This window comes from Molossus molossus, unplaced genomic scaffold, assembly GCF_014108415.1.
Source record: "Molossus molossus isolate mMolMol1 unplaced genomic scaffold, mMolMol1.p scaffold_m16_p_1, whole genome shotgun sequence".
Classification (NCBI taxonomy): Eukaryota; Metazoa; Chordata; class Mammalia; order Chiroptera; family Molossidae; genus Molossus; species Molossus molossus.
The window spans coordinates 82,828,369-82,847,276 of NW_023425344.1; the positions used below are offsets into that span (position 1 = coordinate 82,828,369).

General features: G+C 38.7%; 1 protein-coding gene across 2 annotated transcripts in view; it reads left to right on the forward strand.

Moving 5' to 3' along the window:
* The window catches only part of TET2 (tet methylcytosine dioxygenase 2), a 127,307-nt gene that overhangs the window by 28,963 nt on the left and 79,436 nt on the right, over positions 1-18,908 (forward strand). For both annotated transcript variants that reach the window (XR_004958479.1, XM_036253233.1), the window contains exon 2: positions 9,895-10,040. The gene's annotated coding sequence lies outside the window, so the exon portion shown is untranslated. The remainder of the gene's footprint in view (positions 1-9,894; positions 10,041-18,908) is intronic.

Here is an 18,908-nt window from a genome sequence, read left to right on the forward strand (position 1 = left end):
GGGGGCATGCAGGAGGTAGCATGTTCTCTCTCATTGATGTTTCTATCCCTCTCTCTCCTGTCCTCTCTCTTTAAATCAATAAAGACAAAATTTTGGAAAAAGTATGGTTTGATCAATTATTATTCATTATTATGCTCATTTCCATCTCTACACAGAATATTTTAAAGACCTTTAAAAAGTTTCTATTGTCTTTCCCCCTGCCCTCTTCTTTTGTGCAGTGTGTATGTCTCGGTCTCGGTGATTTGTAAATTCTCAGTGTAGGTATAATTAATATGCTTTCAGAGGCTCTCTTTTTCCTGGGAATTTCTGGATGATTTTTTACTTTGTCATGTCATGAAAAGGTGTCCAAACACCACAGCACTAAGAGTGCTTTTCTGCTTAACTGTCCTCTTCTGTGTTAGAGGAACTGGTAGTAGACAACCAACTCCTCTTTTATTTTGGTTTCTACAACACAGAGGTTGCTAGGTGACTTTAATCCCTTTCAACAGGAGGACAACACCACCACATTCCTGTCTCCTTTAGATGTGTATGTTTCACCTACAAGATCTCATAAATAAAAAGTGATTTAAAACATTTTCCAAAAATGTACAGTTCTGTATAGACCACCCCCTACACCACCAAGGTGGCATCAGATGTTTTTTCTTATACTTCCTTCATCATGAGGAGATGCTGTTCAACTGGTTGTACAGCATCTCCTGGGAACTGAAAATCCAGTGTAATACGAACATGATAACTTTATGAAAAATATTATGTCAAAATTTTGTTATTAAAATATCTATTTGGATTTCTCATTCATTTATATGACTCTCTTAAGTGTGATTAAATTTACAGCTTTTTATACTAAATGTCTTCTTTATTTAGGGAAATATATATTTTAATTCTGTCATTCTAGTCATTACCTAAAGATTTAATCTCATATTTTTATCTTTAAACAATTTTTGAAACTCATAAAATATTTTATCTAATTTTTATCGTTAGGTTTGAAAATAAGGAAACATTTCATCTTTAATTTTTTTTATTCCTTCTATCATATTTCCTCATGATGTTGCTTTTTAGCTGTTGCCAAGGTTAATAGTTACATTTTCTCTAATAACAAGTCGTAGATTTGCAAGGATTTTTTAACATTTGCTTAATGCCTTTTTAAAAAATCCCTTGTAAGAATCACATAAGCAGCCAGAACTGCTGCACAGCAGGTGTATGTGAGTGTGGCTGTGCTGATGGTTACTACCCTGTTCCCAAGGTGGCTGGAGAATTCTGCTGTTCTGAGCCACTATGCTCTCTCCTCCTGAACCTCCCCACCATCTACCAACTGGAGTAACCTAGGCCTGTAGGTGGTCTCTAGGACTGTCCTGCAGCACTGGGACCCATGTTTATGACACACCAGCGGTTAATATATTGATGATCGCTTGTGTATGGAAAGAAAAGCATAATTTGTCTTAACTTGATGTTTACTAAACTGTTTTTTTTAACCTCCCCCCCCAGATATGTTTAGAGAGAGGAAAGGAGAGAGAGAGGGAACAGAATGGAAGGGAAGGGAAGAGAAGGTAAAGGGAGGTGAGGGAAGGGGAAGGGAGCAGAGGAGGTGAGGTATGGGGGGGGAAGGGAGGAAAAAGAAGGGAAAATATTGATCAGTTGCCTCCCATATACCTGTGACCAGGGATTGAACCCACAACCTAGGTATGTGCCCTGACTGGGAATCAATCCTGCAAACTTTTGGTATACAGGATGATGCTGCAACCAACTTAGCCACCCGGGCAGGGCTAAGCTATTTTTCAGAATATCTTATGATAAAATTATTTTGTCATTTTAGTGATTCAGTTTTGCAAAATGCATTAACTTATTTTAACAAGCCAGGTAATCATAACTGGAATTTTTCTATGTGTTCTGAAATATTTTGAGTATAATATTCCATTTTAAGGAACAAAATAAAATTAGAATCATTGGAAAATTTGTACAGTTTTTCTCTCTCCTTTGCCTTCTTATTGGAAATAAGGTCTGATGCATTTTTCTTGTTTAAATTTTTAGAATGCAAAATGTAGACAGTATTATAACTGAATTGATGTTGCTTTTTAAAAATTGTCATAAATCAAATATTGGCAGTTTTTTATATAGTATAAAATTTCACTTTATATACCATTTGCCATCTCTTCAAGCATTAGAATTTTTCTCATTGATCATTTGATGTTTGTATTGATATTATTAATGTAGTGGTTTTAAAACTTCAGTCATATAGATCATATGACTTAACAGCATCCTTGCATAAATATATTCTCTAGGCTATTGAATCATTTATATAATAATTAATAGATTTTAAATGTATTCTTGTACTTCCCAACTGTCTTAAAGAAATGGAAGATGGGGTTAATATACACCTATTTTAATAAAGAGTATGGAAAATGAACTCACTTCTAAAATATCTAGGTTAATGTGATAGGTTTGAAGCAATGTTTTAAAAAGCAGTTCCAGTCTACCAAGTTATTGATCCCCAATCTATTACTGTTATAAATGGATATACTTAGCAGTTCAGTCTAAATGAACCATGGTAGTAACTTCATTACTCTGAAATTTTCATTACTTCATTTATAAAATTACTGTATCTAAAGGAATAGAATATATATTGTAAAAATTTCTTTGGAATCAATAATTAGCGTTGTGACAATCAGTTACAGTTACATATTATAATTTAAGGATTATTCAGTAGAAAGTTTTAATGTTATTTAAGTGTATTTAAATATGTTTTTATTGATTTTTTTAGAGAGAAAGGAAGGGAGAGAGAGAGAGAAACATCAGTATGAGAGGGATATATCCATCGATTGGCCGCCTCCCGCAGACCCCACACTGGGGATCAAGCCCGAAACCCAGGCATGTGCCCTAACTGGGAATTGAACCTGGACCTCTCAGTCCATGGGACAATACTTAATCCATTGAGCCACATGGGCCGGGCTATTTAAGTGTATTTAAATTGTGCTAATTCTACCAATATATGCTCATGCTTTAATATCTTATTCATTTGTGTAATACCTCCTTTTTTACGTATGTATATTTTTCCATCTGTATCAAATTAGATATCTAAGTCACAGAATCATAAAACCCTAAATCTGGTTTGGAACAGAGATAATACACTTCAGCATTTTATAGACATCTATAGTCCTCTGTTTCCATAAGTGACCGGCTCAAGGTCATGAAGTTAGGAGTTTCAGTGTCAGAAGTAGAACCTGAGATGGACTTATATTTTGATTATCTCTTCTACCTGCCTACTTCTTTAGTTTGCTTATGAAAATTATGGGAGAGATGTTTCTTCTGAAATTCAGCTCAAAACTTAGCTCCCAGTAGAATTATTGTCCTGCAGTCAGCCATGTATATACAATCTCTATCTAGTACCTAATGTTCCTTGTGTGGAGAAATAGGAAATGACAGATGAACCATGAAAATCAGCACACACACTTTTATCTCTTTCTTCTCCTTTGTATCATTCTTCTCCTTCATTACATGTAATTTCTAGAGGGGATCCCCAAAATGCTTGGATGTGGGGAATGGCAATTCTGTTTTAGAGAATTATGTTTTCTGAAACAAACCATATTCTCTCCTGGCTTTTCAGACTTAAGATATTGAGCACAACTCTATTGGTTTACAATAGCCCAGTCTCTGACCAAAGAGATCAAGTATTAGCAAGTGTAAGAGTGTTATAGAAATATTTGTGTTCCAGATGCAAGAATTTATATAAGCTTTTCCTGCTTGGTTTTTACTCAATGTTTTCTTCTAATGTGGGTTTTCCATCTTGGTTTTTAAAAAAATTATAGTTTCTGGAAGATATAGAAGTTTATTTGATAATCTACAAACAATGCCAAGTGAATTCATATCCACATCTCTCCATTTCTGTGTTTGGTTCTTAAATAATTTCTTTGTGCAGTGGGAATACTATACCAAAGAGTTTATAACTGCTGCCTAATGTTTCAGCTTTGATTGGCAATTTTAGTTCTATAAAAGGTGTTGATTAGAAATAGTCTTGTTTGGTGTATATTTGTTTTTTATCTTGTTGGAATTTGTTCTGTAAACACTTACTGAATTTTTCCTTGGAGTCACCAAGGAATAATGTGTTAGGAAGTACAGGGCATAAATATGCAAGAGGACTTCCTTTAGTTTTCTTCTTAGAGCTTTGACTACTTGAGTGCTGTGTTTTTTGTTTTGTTTTGTTTTTAAGGCATTAATAGAACAGCCATTGCTGCTAAGTAGCTGACATTCTGAAATAACACTTGCCTTTGGGCATTATACAATTGGGACCATTTACTTGCAGAAAGAGGGTGTGTGTGGTGTGTGTGTGTGTGTGTGCACGCGTGTGCGCGTGCGTGCGCGCACGAGGAGAGAGGAGAATAAAGGAGAAAGGGGAAGAAATTGTTTTGTGGGCATATTCTGCTGAGGTCAGTGTTCGATGAACTCCAGTCTGATCCCATTTGGACCTGGAGGAGGGTCGCGTTGAACTGGGAAGCAGCCAAGGCAGCATTACAACAGAAGGAAACACCTATTACTTAGAAGCTTTGAAGAGACAGTGGAAAGGAAGGACTAGATCCCATGGGATAACAGTCTCCTGTTTGTAACGGAAGTATTTAATGACTTTTGATCATTGATGGATCCAGCTGTTGAAAGGACAATGCATTTAAGGTCCCAAAGAAAAATGGCTGTACATGATCATAGCTCATATTGAATCATACATGTTTACAGGTGGAGTGACTGGTTTGTAGAGAAAAGTTGTGTTTACTTTTTGAGGTGATCTACTTCTAGGGTTTGAAGTATGGAATAACTTACATTTAACCAAAATGAAATGCTTTCTTCATTGAGTCTCAGCTGGATAGAGGGCATAGGCTCCGGAGGCCTGCCACCTGCAAAGTGTGTGCTATGGGACATGCATGACTCATAGAATTTTGAGGATTAAATGACTAAGACATTCAATAAATCTTTGCTATTTTTGTTATTTTTCACCTGCATTCTGAAAAAAATATTATAGAAAGTACACATTACCCTCTTAAAACACAGTGAATAGTTGATGAAGATAAAATATACCAGAATAGGTTTCAATTTAGGGGAACAAAGAAAAAATCTGTCTTGAAAACACATATCCTTAGTAAGATTGCAACTTTGACGGTGAGGTTTATTGCATTTAATTAAAAATGTAGACATGTGTGGGAGTAAGAACATTTAAATTCATAGGCTTTCATTCTTAGATGTCTCTCAATCTCTCTCTCAGACTCTTGTCTAAACCTGTCTTTAGCAGCAGTTACCCTCATGTTTATTTTGCTTTGCATTCAACATGATTTTTTTTCTCCAGACCACAGGCTGACGCTCTAACCGCTGAGCCAAACTGGCCAGGGCAGTGATTTTTTTTCTTATAATCTCAGTACATCAGGTCAGAGGGAAAACTCAGTGTATTAGCTGACTACCAGTACTTAGCATCTTCTTTGAGAATATTTATCATAGCCTCCTAAATAGCATCACTAAACTTCTCTTTCAAAACAGGTATCCACGCACCCGAGTCATCACTGTATTGATTTCTGAGTGTTATACTGGATATGTTCCAAGACTAAACAAAGCCAGGATTGTTGACCACTGAGGAACTGTGTTCTAACAAGAGACCTGTGGTCCCTTACAGGTGTACATTCTCTTTGCTGAGATGGCCTCTTTTTATAAGGGGTGGTTCGAGTCATAGAAAATGTGATTTCACATTCCTCCTTGATAGTTTGCCAGCTTGATTTCCTGCCAACCGGATAACTGCTTGTAGTGACACTCATTCCTCTAGGACTTCCCATCCTCTGCCAGCCCTCAAAGGGCAGTCCCACCAAGCCTGCACACACCGTCCCGACCCCAGGGCATGCCGTCCTGAATGCCCCAATGTATGGATAAAAATCCAGTATACCAACCAACTCAAGGGATGCACAGCTAAAGTTCCAATAAAACTCTGAGTGTAAAGAATATGTTATTTTTACTATTTAAGTTTTGTTTTACTATTTTAAACAGAAAACAGGAAGGCGAGTGTATAGTTCTGTTATTCTGCCTTCCTCGGTGTTTGCCCATAAGGTGCTAAGCCCAGCCTTAGGAATGAAAGCGTGCACAGGCAATGACCCTATTCTAGTGTGGCCAATGCTACTTTGATCCTTTCTAAAGGCAAGACATATTTCATTGTCTCCAGCCCCGACCTCCTGAACTTCACCTGCCTGATCATTATTTATTTGGATTATATAGCTTCCTCAAATAGATCATGGCAAGAATGTATCTTGTCATTTCAGATTCCTTTCTAGAATTACCTGTTTCTCTAATTAGTACTGTCACTCTTTCAAGCAACCAAACTCAAAGCTTTATTCCTATAGTGAGTCTTTTTTGTTTCTTTCTACATCTAGAATGTTACCAAAATCCACTTACTGCTCAATCAGTAATAGTTTCCTGTTTAATCATTTTTTTTCCCCCACTTCCTCTGGAACCCTTTTGTTCTCTTGCCATTTTGCATCTGAACTGCTGCAAGAAGCCGGAATCATGCTTGTCATAAGTTATTACACTTTGATTTTCTGCGACTCTACTCCCACTAGGATGGCTGTAATAAAAAAGACAGACAATAACAAGTGTTGGTGAGAACGTGGAAACACTGGAGCGCTCTTCTCTTGCTGATGGAAATGTAAAAGAATTCAGCCTCTTTGACAGCTCCTCCAGAGGGTAAACAGAATTACTATATGACCCAGCAATTCTACTCTTAGAAATCCCACTCCCGAGAGAATTTAAAACATATGTACACACAAAAACTTATAAATAATGAACATTCATGTTCATAGCAGCATTATTCACGCTAACCTAAAGGTGGATGTAACCCGTGTCCATCGACGAATGGATAAACATATCATATATGTATATGTGATATATACATGTAATGGAATCCAATTCAGCCTTTGAAAGGGAAGGAGCTCTTCCCATAAGTGGCCAGAGGGGACCTCCCAAAATGGATTGCTATTTACTGGACCCAGAAAATTCCCCAGAGTCATGCAAATCAAGAGGTTCAAATCTTCGTGTTCACTTTAAGAACACGTGTGAAACTGCCCAGGCTACCAAGGGTGGGCATGTTCAGAAGCCACCAGGTATCTGAAGATGTCATTTTACAGAAGCAGGGTGTGCCATTCTCTTGTTACAATGGTGGTGTTGTAGGTGTATCCAGGCCAAACAGAGGGATGGACATGCGGTTGGTGGCCCAAAAAGAGTGCTGAATTTTTGCTGCCCATGCTTACAGATGCAGAGAGTAACCCTGATTTTCAGGGTTTACATGTAGACTCTCTGGTCATTGAGCACATCCAGGCAAACAGAGCTCCTGAGATGCGGTACAGAATTTACGGAGCACAGGGACAGAGTAACCCATACACAAGCTCCCCGTGACACATGGAGAGGATCCTTCCTAAAAAAAAAGCAGGTTGTCCCAGCCGCTGTGGCTCAGTTGTTGAGCATCGACCCGTGCACCAAGAGGTCGCAGGTTTGATTCCTGGTCAGGGCACATGCCCAGGTTGTGGGCCTGATTTCCGGGGGGGGGGGGGTATGCAGGAGGCAGCCAATTGATGTTCTCTCTCATCAATGTTTCTACCTCTTTCTCCCTCTCTCTCTCTAATGTCAATAAAGAAAAAAAAAAAAAAAAATAGAGCAGGTTGTTCCTAAACAAGAAGAGGAGATTGCTCAGGAGAAAAACATTCCCAGAAGAAAGTGGAGAAACAAAAACTTGTGGCCCAGGAGTAAATTCAGCATAAAATAAATGCTAATAAAAGTAAAAATAAAAAGGAAGGACATTATAATACCTACTACCACATTAATACTGAAGACATTATGCTGAATAAAATAACCAGTCACAAAAGGACAAATATTATATGATTCTGCTTATATGGTGTACATAGACTAGTCAGATCCATAGAGACAAAAAGTAAAATTGTGTTTACCAGGGGCTTGGGGGAGGGAAAATGAAAAGTGTTTAATGGGTACAGAATTTCAATTTGAAATGATGAAAACATTCTAGAGATGGATGGTGAATATACTTAAATGCTATATAACTGTACACTCAAAATATGATTAAGATGGTTTTATATTACATATATTTTATCACAATAAAAGATACTTGTCAATAAATGTTCATAGTAGCATTATTTATAATAGCCAAAAAAGTAGAAATAACTCAAATATCCATCACGAATAAATTGTGATACATCTATGCAGTAAAATGTTACTCACTCATAAAAAGAAATGAAGTAGTAATACACACTAACACGTAGGTGAACCTTGAAAACATCACGCTAAGTAAAAGAAACCAGACACAAAGAGCCAGACTTTGCTCGATCGTATTTATTTGTAATATCCAAAATAGGCAAATCCACAGAGACAGAAATTCAGTCAGCTAGAGGAGGGATGAATGAGAGACCCCTAATGGGTCCTGGGTTTATTTGGGGAGTGATGAGATTGTTCTGGAATTAGAGGCAGTAATGGCACAACTATTCAAATATACTAAAAATGCTGAATTGGATGTTTTAAAGGGATGCATTTTATGGTATGTGAATTATATCTCAGTTTTTAAAAACCTACATGATGCCATGTTTCTCAAGATCAGCATGCCCCAGTCTCGGCTGACTATTTCTAACTATGTAACTGAGAAAAGTAACTGACCTTTCTTCTTACTCTGTACAATAGAGATAATAATAACTACCTCACCAGCTGTTTGTGTTAAATGAGGTAACATATGTAATGCATCCAGCACTGTGTCTGGTAGTTACTAAGAACCCAGTAAATTGACTATGACCCCTTGGGACACCAGCCTTCAACAACATCCAATACTATTCCAGATACTATTTTCAGATTGTTGGGAAAATGGCCCAACTCCCTTAGCCATTTTACCAATACACTTTACGTTCTGGCTCAAATCTGCCTCTCCTCATTCTTATAATGTTTCTTTATAGAAACCCTTTCTTCAGAATGGGCTTTTTTTCCCTTTTGCTGTGCATATTCTCACAGCTCTGCTTGAAAATAGTGTTCTCTTCCTGTTTCTCTTTGTCTTTCTCTGAATTTCACCCTTACAACTCAGAAGACCATGTATTGAACTTTCTCCTTGATTTCATGGATGGTAATCTCGACTTTTTGTAGCATCCAAGATTTTCACTCCATCTTTGACCAGTGCACTTTGGTTATATTTTGAAAGTATGCATTTTATGAGGTTATATTTTTAAAGTATGTATCCAATCTCTCCAGCTAACTTAAAGCCCTATGAATTTAGGGGCCACATTCTTTTGCATTCCCTTCTTCTTAGCACTTAGCACATTCATTGCCTTGACATGGTATTCTGAATAAACTTTTGCTGTTTTGGGGTTAACTTGGTGTTACATCTGAAGAAGTACAAGGGCTTAAAGTAATGATTCTCAATCCTGGCTGGACCTTAGAATACCCTGGGGAGTAAGGCTTCATTATTTTTAACCCAGCACATCAGAATCTCTGAGCAGGGGCCTCAGCTTTACACACAGGTAATACTACGATAACCAAGGCTGAGAGCCATTGGGTTAAACTGATGAAGGACTAGAAGCCAGTAGGTTCCAAGCCTAACTGATTATCACAATCAGGATGTGAGGAGCACTGATGGAGGAAGAGATGCTTTGGGCATTGCAAAGTGCTCTCCAAATGTTAGACAATGTTATTATGGTGCATTTGGGAGTTTCACTGCTTTGAGAAAGATTCTCCAACCCTAATTTTTTTTTTTTCTAACAGCCAACGGTGTAGTGGAAATATCCAATTATGGGCATCTTAAACCTTTAAACTCTACGTAATAGCTTTCATACCAGATGTGCATGCCTTGTTCCTTTTTGCTAACTTAAAATATTCACTCTGTGTCTTTCCCAGGCTGGCCAACATTCAGCAGCAGACCCTCTCAAGATTGTTTACTTGCCCTTGTTCCTGTTGAGTTGCCACGCTTGGAAGCAGGAGATGGGCTTTGCGACAGCCAACAGGCCATGATCCAGGAGGAGCAGTGAGGGATAGAGCTGCTGGTAAGACAATGGGACAGTTGGTGCTTGGTTTGGGAAAAGTTTATTCCCAATTTAATGGTCAATGTCTCTTCCTACGTCAACTCTAAGTTACTCTCTATTCTCCCAACTACCTTTATTATCTATGCTTTGGACACAGGGCTTCGATTTTAAGATCTCTGGATTCCCTAAAGTTATGTGCTGACTTTGGTGTGTATACATTTTTTTGTTTCTAGAGAAAATATTTTCATCAGATTATCCATGTCTGTGAATTTAAAAAAGAAAGATAAGAACCATTCAAATATCACTATAAACATGGAGAAATGTGATCCCTATAACTACTGTCACAGTGTTTGTCCTGTCCACATTTACCTCACTGTGGCCCCTTTGTCTCAGTCTTGTGAGGACCAAAAAAGTGATATTGATGGTTATTTGCTGGACTGAAAAGTGAGCACATACTGAGCTTAGGCAACTGGGATTCATGACAACTTGGCCCCACAGAACTAGTGAAGAACTCAAATATAGAATGACAGAACTCAGGAACACCCATGTGATATTTCACATGATTTTTTTTTTTTCCACACAATTTTTGAAAAATACAAATAAAGGTACCGACAGAGAGGGAGACACCAAATACTTTTTACATCATGTTCTTATAATTGATCTTAATAAAGATCAATTTGTTCTGAATGCCACTGACCTGCTAGTGAATGTCCCAACCTAAGGGTTATTGATCAGATTATTCTCACTTATGTGGATGAACAGAAGTAAGGAACTGCTGTATTTATTTTTCCAAAATATTTAAAATGAAGACGAGAGTGAATTCAACCACATATAGCTTTGTCTTTACTGTAAGTCAGTTAAAATGATGGGAGCCTTGTAGGAAAGGAAATGGAAGTTAGAGAAAAGAAAGAATGAGCCCCCCACACACACACACACACACACACACACACTTTCTATACCTCCTTTAGCAGGTAATTTAGCTTTGGTTTTCCTGAATTTTGTTGATTCATTCAGTATAACAAATCTTCTAAATAGCCTGTGTGGCTTTAATCTCTGCCCTCACTCCAGACTCTGCCACTTGATACTTCTTAGAGACTGACCTGGTGCTGAGAAGTCCTTTCCAGCGTGTCCTCAGTTAAACTCCCATGATTCCTGGATGTTGCCATTTTCGAGACATGGGGCACGTGCCTCTGCCTGGTTACCTCTCTGCCCTGGGAATTTTTCAGTCCTCTGTAAAGGAAAGAGAACGCAGCACTGTAGTAACTCTCAGAATGAAAATTTTCCCCTTGCATGTTAATGTTTTCAGAGTAATCATTGTCACTGAAAATAGACTTCCTCTTTCCCCTCTCATGCTGGAAAATCTTAGGTAATTATGAATAAAGCATTCTTAGCTTTTCCCCTCCTCCCTTGGTAGATGCTTTGCCTCTCTCACTGTGAGGGCTAGGACTGTTCACTCTGTACTTGACCTTAACATGAGAACTGAAAGAAAAATTTTAAATGGAATTTTTATCTCTTTTGTGGTATCATAAGATTTTCTCCTTTTGGAGGTGAAGGGTGGATAAGTAAGAACATGCAGAAGTTTAGGGAAAAGTGTAAGATGAATTACAAGAAATAAGGTCAGGAAATGCAAGTATTAGATGTATGTAAAAAATAAAAAGAAAAGATTCTTACAAGTAAACACCCAGAGGAGTTCTTCCTTCATGTCCCCAAAATATATTATTTTGCATTTACTTTCTTATAGTTGGACAAGCTCAGTCTGGGACTTATTTTCAGTAGCAAATAAGCCTAGGGCTTATATTTTAGTAACATTTATTATCTGTATGCTCTTTGGAAAATTATTTAACCTCTTTAAACCTTGTTTTACTTGACAAAGGTGTCATAGTTAATACTAATGAGATCGTATACTATTGTATGGATAATATATGCAGGGCCTGGCATAAGTTCTCAATTTATAGTTTATGTTATTAATTACTATTAATGTCACTTTCAGTTTTTTAATAGTGAATTTAGTTAAAAATCATTTATTGAGTATCTTTCAAATACCAGGCACTGTTTAAGAACTAGAATGCATTAATAAGCTAAACAAATAAAATTTTTCTCCTTGTTTACCTTAGACTCTAGAATTGGAGACAGGCATAAACAAGGTAAATAAATAAAAATGCATAGTGTGTTAAACTTCAAGGAGTGTGAAGCATAAAAATTTTAAGTAGAAAAGGAAATTGGGGGCATGTTGAGGTAGTAACTGAAGATGGAGTAGTCAAGCATGACCTCATGAGAAGGTTACGTTTTGAGTAAAAACGTGGAAAAGGAATACAAACATAACCATAAAGTTCCAAGGGGAAAGAGAATTCCAGGTGGAGGAGAAAGGCCACCAAGCCCTAGAACAGGGAAAGGTTTTCCAGGGTGAGTCAGAGAATCAGAGCGTCTTGTGCGACTTAATTGTAATTGTATTCCACCAATGAACAGTCACCACATGCCCACGTGACACAGATAATAACTTTGGAAGTTCGAGGAATAGCACAGCTCGTCTAGACTAAAACAGAGGAGACTTCACACAAAAAAATGTGGGAGGCTGTGGCCTACTTCCCGAAGGACAGAAAGAACATGGATAATTGGGACAAGGGTAGAAACTTTCGACTATATAATGAATAAAGTCTGAGGATATAATTTATAACATGGTGACTGTAACAGCACTGTATTATAGAATTGAAATTTGCTAAGAGACTAGAACTTAAATGTTCTCACCAAAAAAAAAAAGAGAGAGAGAGAAAAAAAAAGTTTAAACATGTGAGGTGATAAATGTGTTTAATGTGTTTATTAACTTCCTAGGGGGAATTCTTTCACACTGTACATGCATATTGAATTATTATATTATACATTATGTATACTTATCTTACAGTTTTGTCACTTATACCTCAGTGATGCTGAAGAATAAATCTCCAAGGAGAGAGTTCTAATTACAGTTATTTTTATACATGTCACAGTCACATAGCCCTGTTACTCTCTGCTATAAAACAAACCACACACACACACACACACACACACACGCACGCACACAGTAGAGGGGAAACTGCTTGAGGTGAAGTGAAATGAGGATGTTGGCTTTGAGGGCAGAGTTGTTGGCTTTGAGGAGAGGGTCTACCAGGCATCGGGCAAGGGGAGGGGCCAAGGCAGGCACTCTTGTGTAGAATTGGCCAGTAGTGGGAGAGAGAATGGAAGAGCAGGTGAGGCCAAATTTTGTAAAACCCTAAGGCCAGGTTTAAGATTATTGTTCTATGCTATCCTGCAAATATTGAGGAACAATTGAAGCTAGTACGTAACAAGGTGATTTGGGTCTTTAACAATATTATTATTTTGACAACTTAGAAGAGTAGGGGGATGGAGGAAGTGGTTGGGAGGCTTGGGAGTGAGGCTGAGCACATGGATTCTGCTAATAGAAACAAGGCTGAAAATGGCAGCTAGACTTGATACCTTTTAAGGAAAAATCATGAGTATCTAATTGGTACTTACACAGAGGGATATAGGAGAAGAGGCCAAGTTTTTCTTCAAGTTTTAAAATGAACAATTAAGGGCTGGTGTTAAACCAAATGGGGAAGGTAGGGTACCCAGAGGTGAGACGTGACTTCTATGCCATGAGCTACTGGCCAAACCTGGGCTGGCCCCAGGGCTCTATATTGAGGGCTCCGCTCCCACCACTCTCCACTCTGGCTCTAAACACGGTAGTGGTTGGTTTGTATTTTGCCAGTTTGCTTATGGAGAACAGAGTTAGGAAGTTTGGATGTGCCCGTTAGTACTGTGTTTAGCTGTACTTCTAAAAATGCGGACATTTACCTCCTTTCACGAAGCAGCTGTCACTTGTTGAGAAAGGGTCACAGAACATGGGTGGGACTAGAAGAGGCTCATGGCCTGGATCTGCTTAGATTCGCCAACCTGGTCATTGTTAATGTCTCCTGATTTAAAATAAGGCATCTTTCAGTCTCTTCAGTAGTTTGAGATGGAATAGTATTTCTATCATTGGACTTCATTTCTGCTTATCTTTCAGAGAGAGATGGCTTCTGTTATTCCATATTTAAATCATTATCTAGACTTTAAAATTAAGATGTCAAATATTGCTTTCTTTTTTTAAAATTTATTGGGGTGATATTGGTTAATAAAAGTATATAGGTTTCAGGTGTACAGTTCTATAATATATCATCTGTAAATTGTATAGTGTGTTCACTACTCCAAGTCAAGTCTGTATCACCATTTATCCCTTTTATACCCTCCTCCACCTCCCCCATCTCCCTTCCCCTCTAGTGATCATCATGCTATTCTCTGTATTCATGAGTTGTTGTTTTTTTTTTGGCTTAATTCCTTAATCGTTTCACCCAGCCCCACAATCCATCTCTCCTCTGACAGCTGTCAGTCTGTTCTCTGTCTATGAGTCTGTTTCTATTTTGTTTATTAGTTTATTTTGTTCGTTAGATTTTACATATGAGTGAAGTCGTACAGTACTTGTCTTTCTCTGACTGGCTGATTTCACTTAGCATAATGCTCTCCAGGTCCAACCATGCTGTCACAAAGGGTAAGGTTTCCTTCTTTTTTTTACAGCTGAGTAGTATTCCATTGTGTAAATGTACCATAGTTCAATATTACTAATAATCAGAGAGATAAAAATTAAAGCCATATGAGATATCACCTTACACTTGTCAGACTGGCTATCATCAATCATTCAACAAACAACAACTGTTCACAAGGATGTGGAGAAAGGCACCCTTGTGCGCTGTTGGTAGGAATGCAGATTGGTGTGGCCACTATAGAAAGCAGTGTTGCGTTTCCTCAAAAAATTAAAAATGAAACTGCCTTTTGACCCAGAGATCCCACTTCTGGGAATATATCTGAAGAAACTCAAAACACTAATTTAAAAGAATATATGCATCCCTATGTTTATTGCAGTGTTATTTACAATAGCCAAGATTTGGAAGTATCTCAAGTGTCCATCAGTAGATGAGTGGACAAATGTTGCTTTCTTTTTTTTTTTTAAATCCTCACCTGAGGATATTTTTCCATTTATCTTCAGATAGAGTGGGAGGGAGAGAAAGGGGAGGAGAGAGAAACAATGATGTGAGAGGGACACACCAACTGGCTGCCTCCCACATGACCCCAACAGTGACTGAGTATGTGCCCTTGGCCAGAATCAAACCCGTGACTCATTGGTCTACCACTGAGCCAAATCAGCCAGGGCAAATGTTGCTTTTTTTTTTTTTTTATCCTCACCTGAGGACATTTTTGCATTTATCTTCAGATACAGCGGGAAGGAGAGAGGGAGGAAAAGAGGGAGAAACATCAATGTGAGAGAGACGCATCAACTGGCTACACCCACACAACCCCGTAGGACCGGGGACAAACTGAAACCAAGGTACACGTCCTTAGCAGGAACCGAACCTGGGACTTTCTGGTCCACGGGCTGATTCTCTAACTGCTGAGCCAAACCAACCAGGGCAAATATTGCTTTCTTAAAGGTCAATCTTATAAACTGAAATCAATGGTCATTGTTCCTAACAAGCCTTATCAATTTATCTTTTTGTGTCATAGGATTTTAAATAAAAATCACCTAATGCAGTGCTCTTCAATACTCTTTCAAACTAGTCTGCTACCCATCTGTTTGTTAATAAGTGTCATCTTGTTCTTATAAAATATAATTATCTAGCAAGTGAGGAGAAGCATATTTAACAGAGAAAATATTTATTTTTCTATTTACAATTCTTTATATATTTCCTTCCTCTCTTCCATTACATATGCCACATTACAATAAAAATCATGACTCAACAGTGTAAAAACTACATCTCTGTGATATGTAGTGGTGTCTTGTGTATAGTTTTTGTCCTAGATTGTCTCATGGTTTCTATGTCCCAAGAGATTGAATTATGAATGACTATTGACACTGTCATGGGATTCTCCTAAGAACGTGGGCATTTCCTAAGTTCACTATGTAAATAGCACTGTAGCACTTTTGGTATATTGATGCCTATCTACATATGACATGTACTTAGAGTTTAGAACACACATGCCATGCTAAACTAGAATGCACCGTACGAAAGTTATTTTCACCATTTCTGTGTTTTCAGTTTCTCCACTGATGTCATAGGATATTTAAAACAGAAATGAGAGTCTTGGTGAATACACTTTGTATTCTGAAAGAAAGTTTCTTATTTTGTATTATAATTGTGTAAGTTCATTTATTTTTTAGTGTACTATAATATTTTTGTCACTTTATTTTATTTTTATTGAATTTATGGAGGTAACACTGTATAACAAAATTACAGAGGTTTCAGGAGCATAATTGCACAACACATCATGTGTACACTGTACTGTGTGCTCACCATCCCAAGTCAAGTCTCTGTCCATCACCATTCATTCCCTCTACCCTCCTCCACCTCCCCCCACCCCACCTTCCTCCAGCAATACCCACAGTTATCCATGTCCCTGAGTTCTTTTTTTTTTTTTTTATCCTCACCCGAGGATATTTTTCCATTTTTTGTACAGATAGAGTGGGAGGGAGAGAGAGGAAGGGAGAGAGAGTGAGAAACATCGACGTGAAGGGACACATCGAGTGGCTGCCACCCGCACGACCAACCAGGGCCGGGGACAAACTGCAACCGAAGTACGTGCCCTTAGCGGGAACCGAACCCGGGTCTCTCCAGACCGCAGGCCAACGCTCTAACCGCTGAGCCAAACCGGCCAGGGCCCTGAGTTCTCTTTTTATTTCCCCTCAGTCCCATCCCCCAGGTCCCCTAAACAGCTATCAGTCTGCTTTTTCTCTATGAGTCTGTCTCTATTTTGTTAGTTCATTTTGTTCATTAGATTCCACATATGAGTGAAATCATATGGTACTTGTCTTTTTCTGACTGGCTTATTTCACTTAGCATAATGTTCTCCAAGTTTCAATGTAAATAAAGGCACTAGAAATGTTTATCCGTCTTTACTGATGTTACTCTGACCTAACCTTTTCCTAAAAATGTAAAATTAGTTTATTATCTTGGCTTTTTTTTATGTTGAGAAGATTAGAAGAACAAGTAATGGGTTTCTGGGAGAATCTGTCATCATATAGTTGATGTCATCTATGTGTAAAACACTTTTGTAATTCTCAGACCAAGCCCTTGGATCTTGGTAAGGGTCTTGGAGAGACTTTCAAAACAAAAACAACCGCCCTGGCAAGTTTAGCTCAGTGTTTGGAGCATCAGCCCGTGGACCAACGGGTCACAGGTTCCATTCCGGTCAAAGGCATATACCTTGGTTGCAGTTTGATCATTGGCCCTGGTTGGGGTTGTGTCCGGGGAACAACCAATCGATGTGTCTCTGGCATCACTGTTTCTCTCTGTCTCTCCCTCTCCCTCCCTCCCTCCCACTCTATCTGAAAATCAATGGAAAAGTGTCCTCAGGTGAGGATTTTTTAAAAAACAACAACAGAAGTCTTGGCCATCGCCCAGCTGGTGTGGCTCAATAGATTGAGCATCATCCCGTGGACTGAGAGGTCCCGGTTTGATTCCCAGTCAGGGCACATGCCCAGGTTTTGGGCTTAATACCCAACAGGGGTGTGCAGGAGGCAGCCAGTGAGTGTTTCTCTCTCACATTGATGTTTCTATCTCTCTCTCTAAAAAATCAATAAAAACATATTTTAAAAAATCTTGGCTCTGGTTGGTTTGGCTCATGGTTACAGCATTGGCCACAGACCGAAGGATTGCAGGTTTGATCCCTGGCCCTGGTGGGGATTGCATAGGAGGCAACCAGTTGATGTGTCTCTCACACTGATGACTCACTGTCTCCCTCTCCCTCCTTCTCCCTCTCTCTTTCTTTCCCTCTCTCCCTTCCACTTTGTCTAAAGAGCTATGGAAAATATCCTCAGGTGAGGATTTAAAAAAAAGAATCTTGGCCATCTTTTCAAGATCTTGACTCTCCCTCCTCTACACTCACACATGTGCACACACGCACACACAGTATCCTTCGTTACATCCTCCCAGGCAGCCTGTTTCCAACTTTGTTGACAATGTTGAAATCGTTGGGCAGGGACTTCTACTTTCCTTTCCCCCCCATACCCTCAAATCCAGCTTATCCGTACCATACCCCTCATACCCATTTGGAATTTTCTTTTTCTAATAATTAACCGTGTCCTTATTATTCTACTTCTGTTCTTCCTCCCCACATCCCATGGTCAATTTAATGTACTGCAGTGTGCTCATTCTTAATGCAAATCAAACCTTGTTCACCTGTTCTTAAATACTCTTTGAAGGATACCCATTGTCAAACCTTGTAAAGCACCATAGGCTCCTTCTCCCCACCCCACAAAGTTTTTACAATTAAGATGGAGTTTATCTGGTCAATGAGAGATGGTGGATGAGGTTTGGGGGTGCTACCTACCCCTGTTGAGCCATTGTGGCCCTGAACAGCTCTGTGAACCTTTGGTATCTAAAGAACTCAGGTTGAAAAACCACTGGCCCACAGGAAGTAGACCGAACTCTGTGCTTGATATTCCTGTCTGCCTCCTGATGACTCTCCAACCTCCTTGTCATCATACTGTCCCTCAGATTCTGGGATGTAATTATTTCCAACCTTAGATCTTGAACAAAACTTATTTCACTCACCTAAGCCTTTCTATTTGCTGTTCCGCTCCTGGTTCGCTGCCCTTTTTCCTGAAAGACCCAGTTTAGGTTTCTCATCAGCAAAGACTCATATTTGTGGCACTATTGTTCCTCAACGTCATACTTATTGTGGTCTCTGAGCCCATCTTCTCTACAAACTGAAATCCCTAGGACAAGGTGTGTCTTACCTTCTCACACCTAACCTTGTGCACAGTGTCTGGTTACATAGTAGGCACTTAATCACACTCTTCAGATGAATGAAGTCACTTTG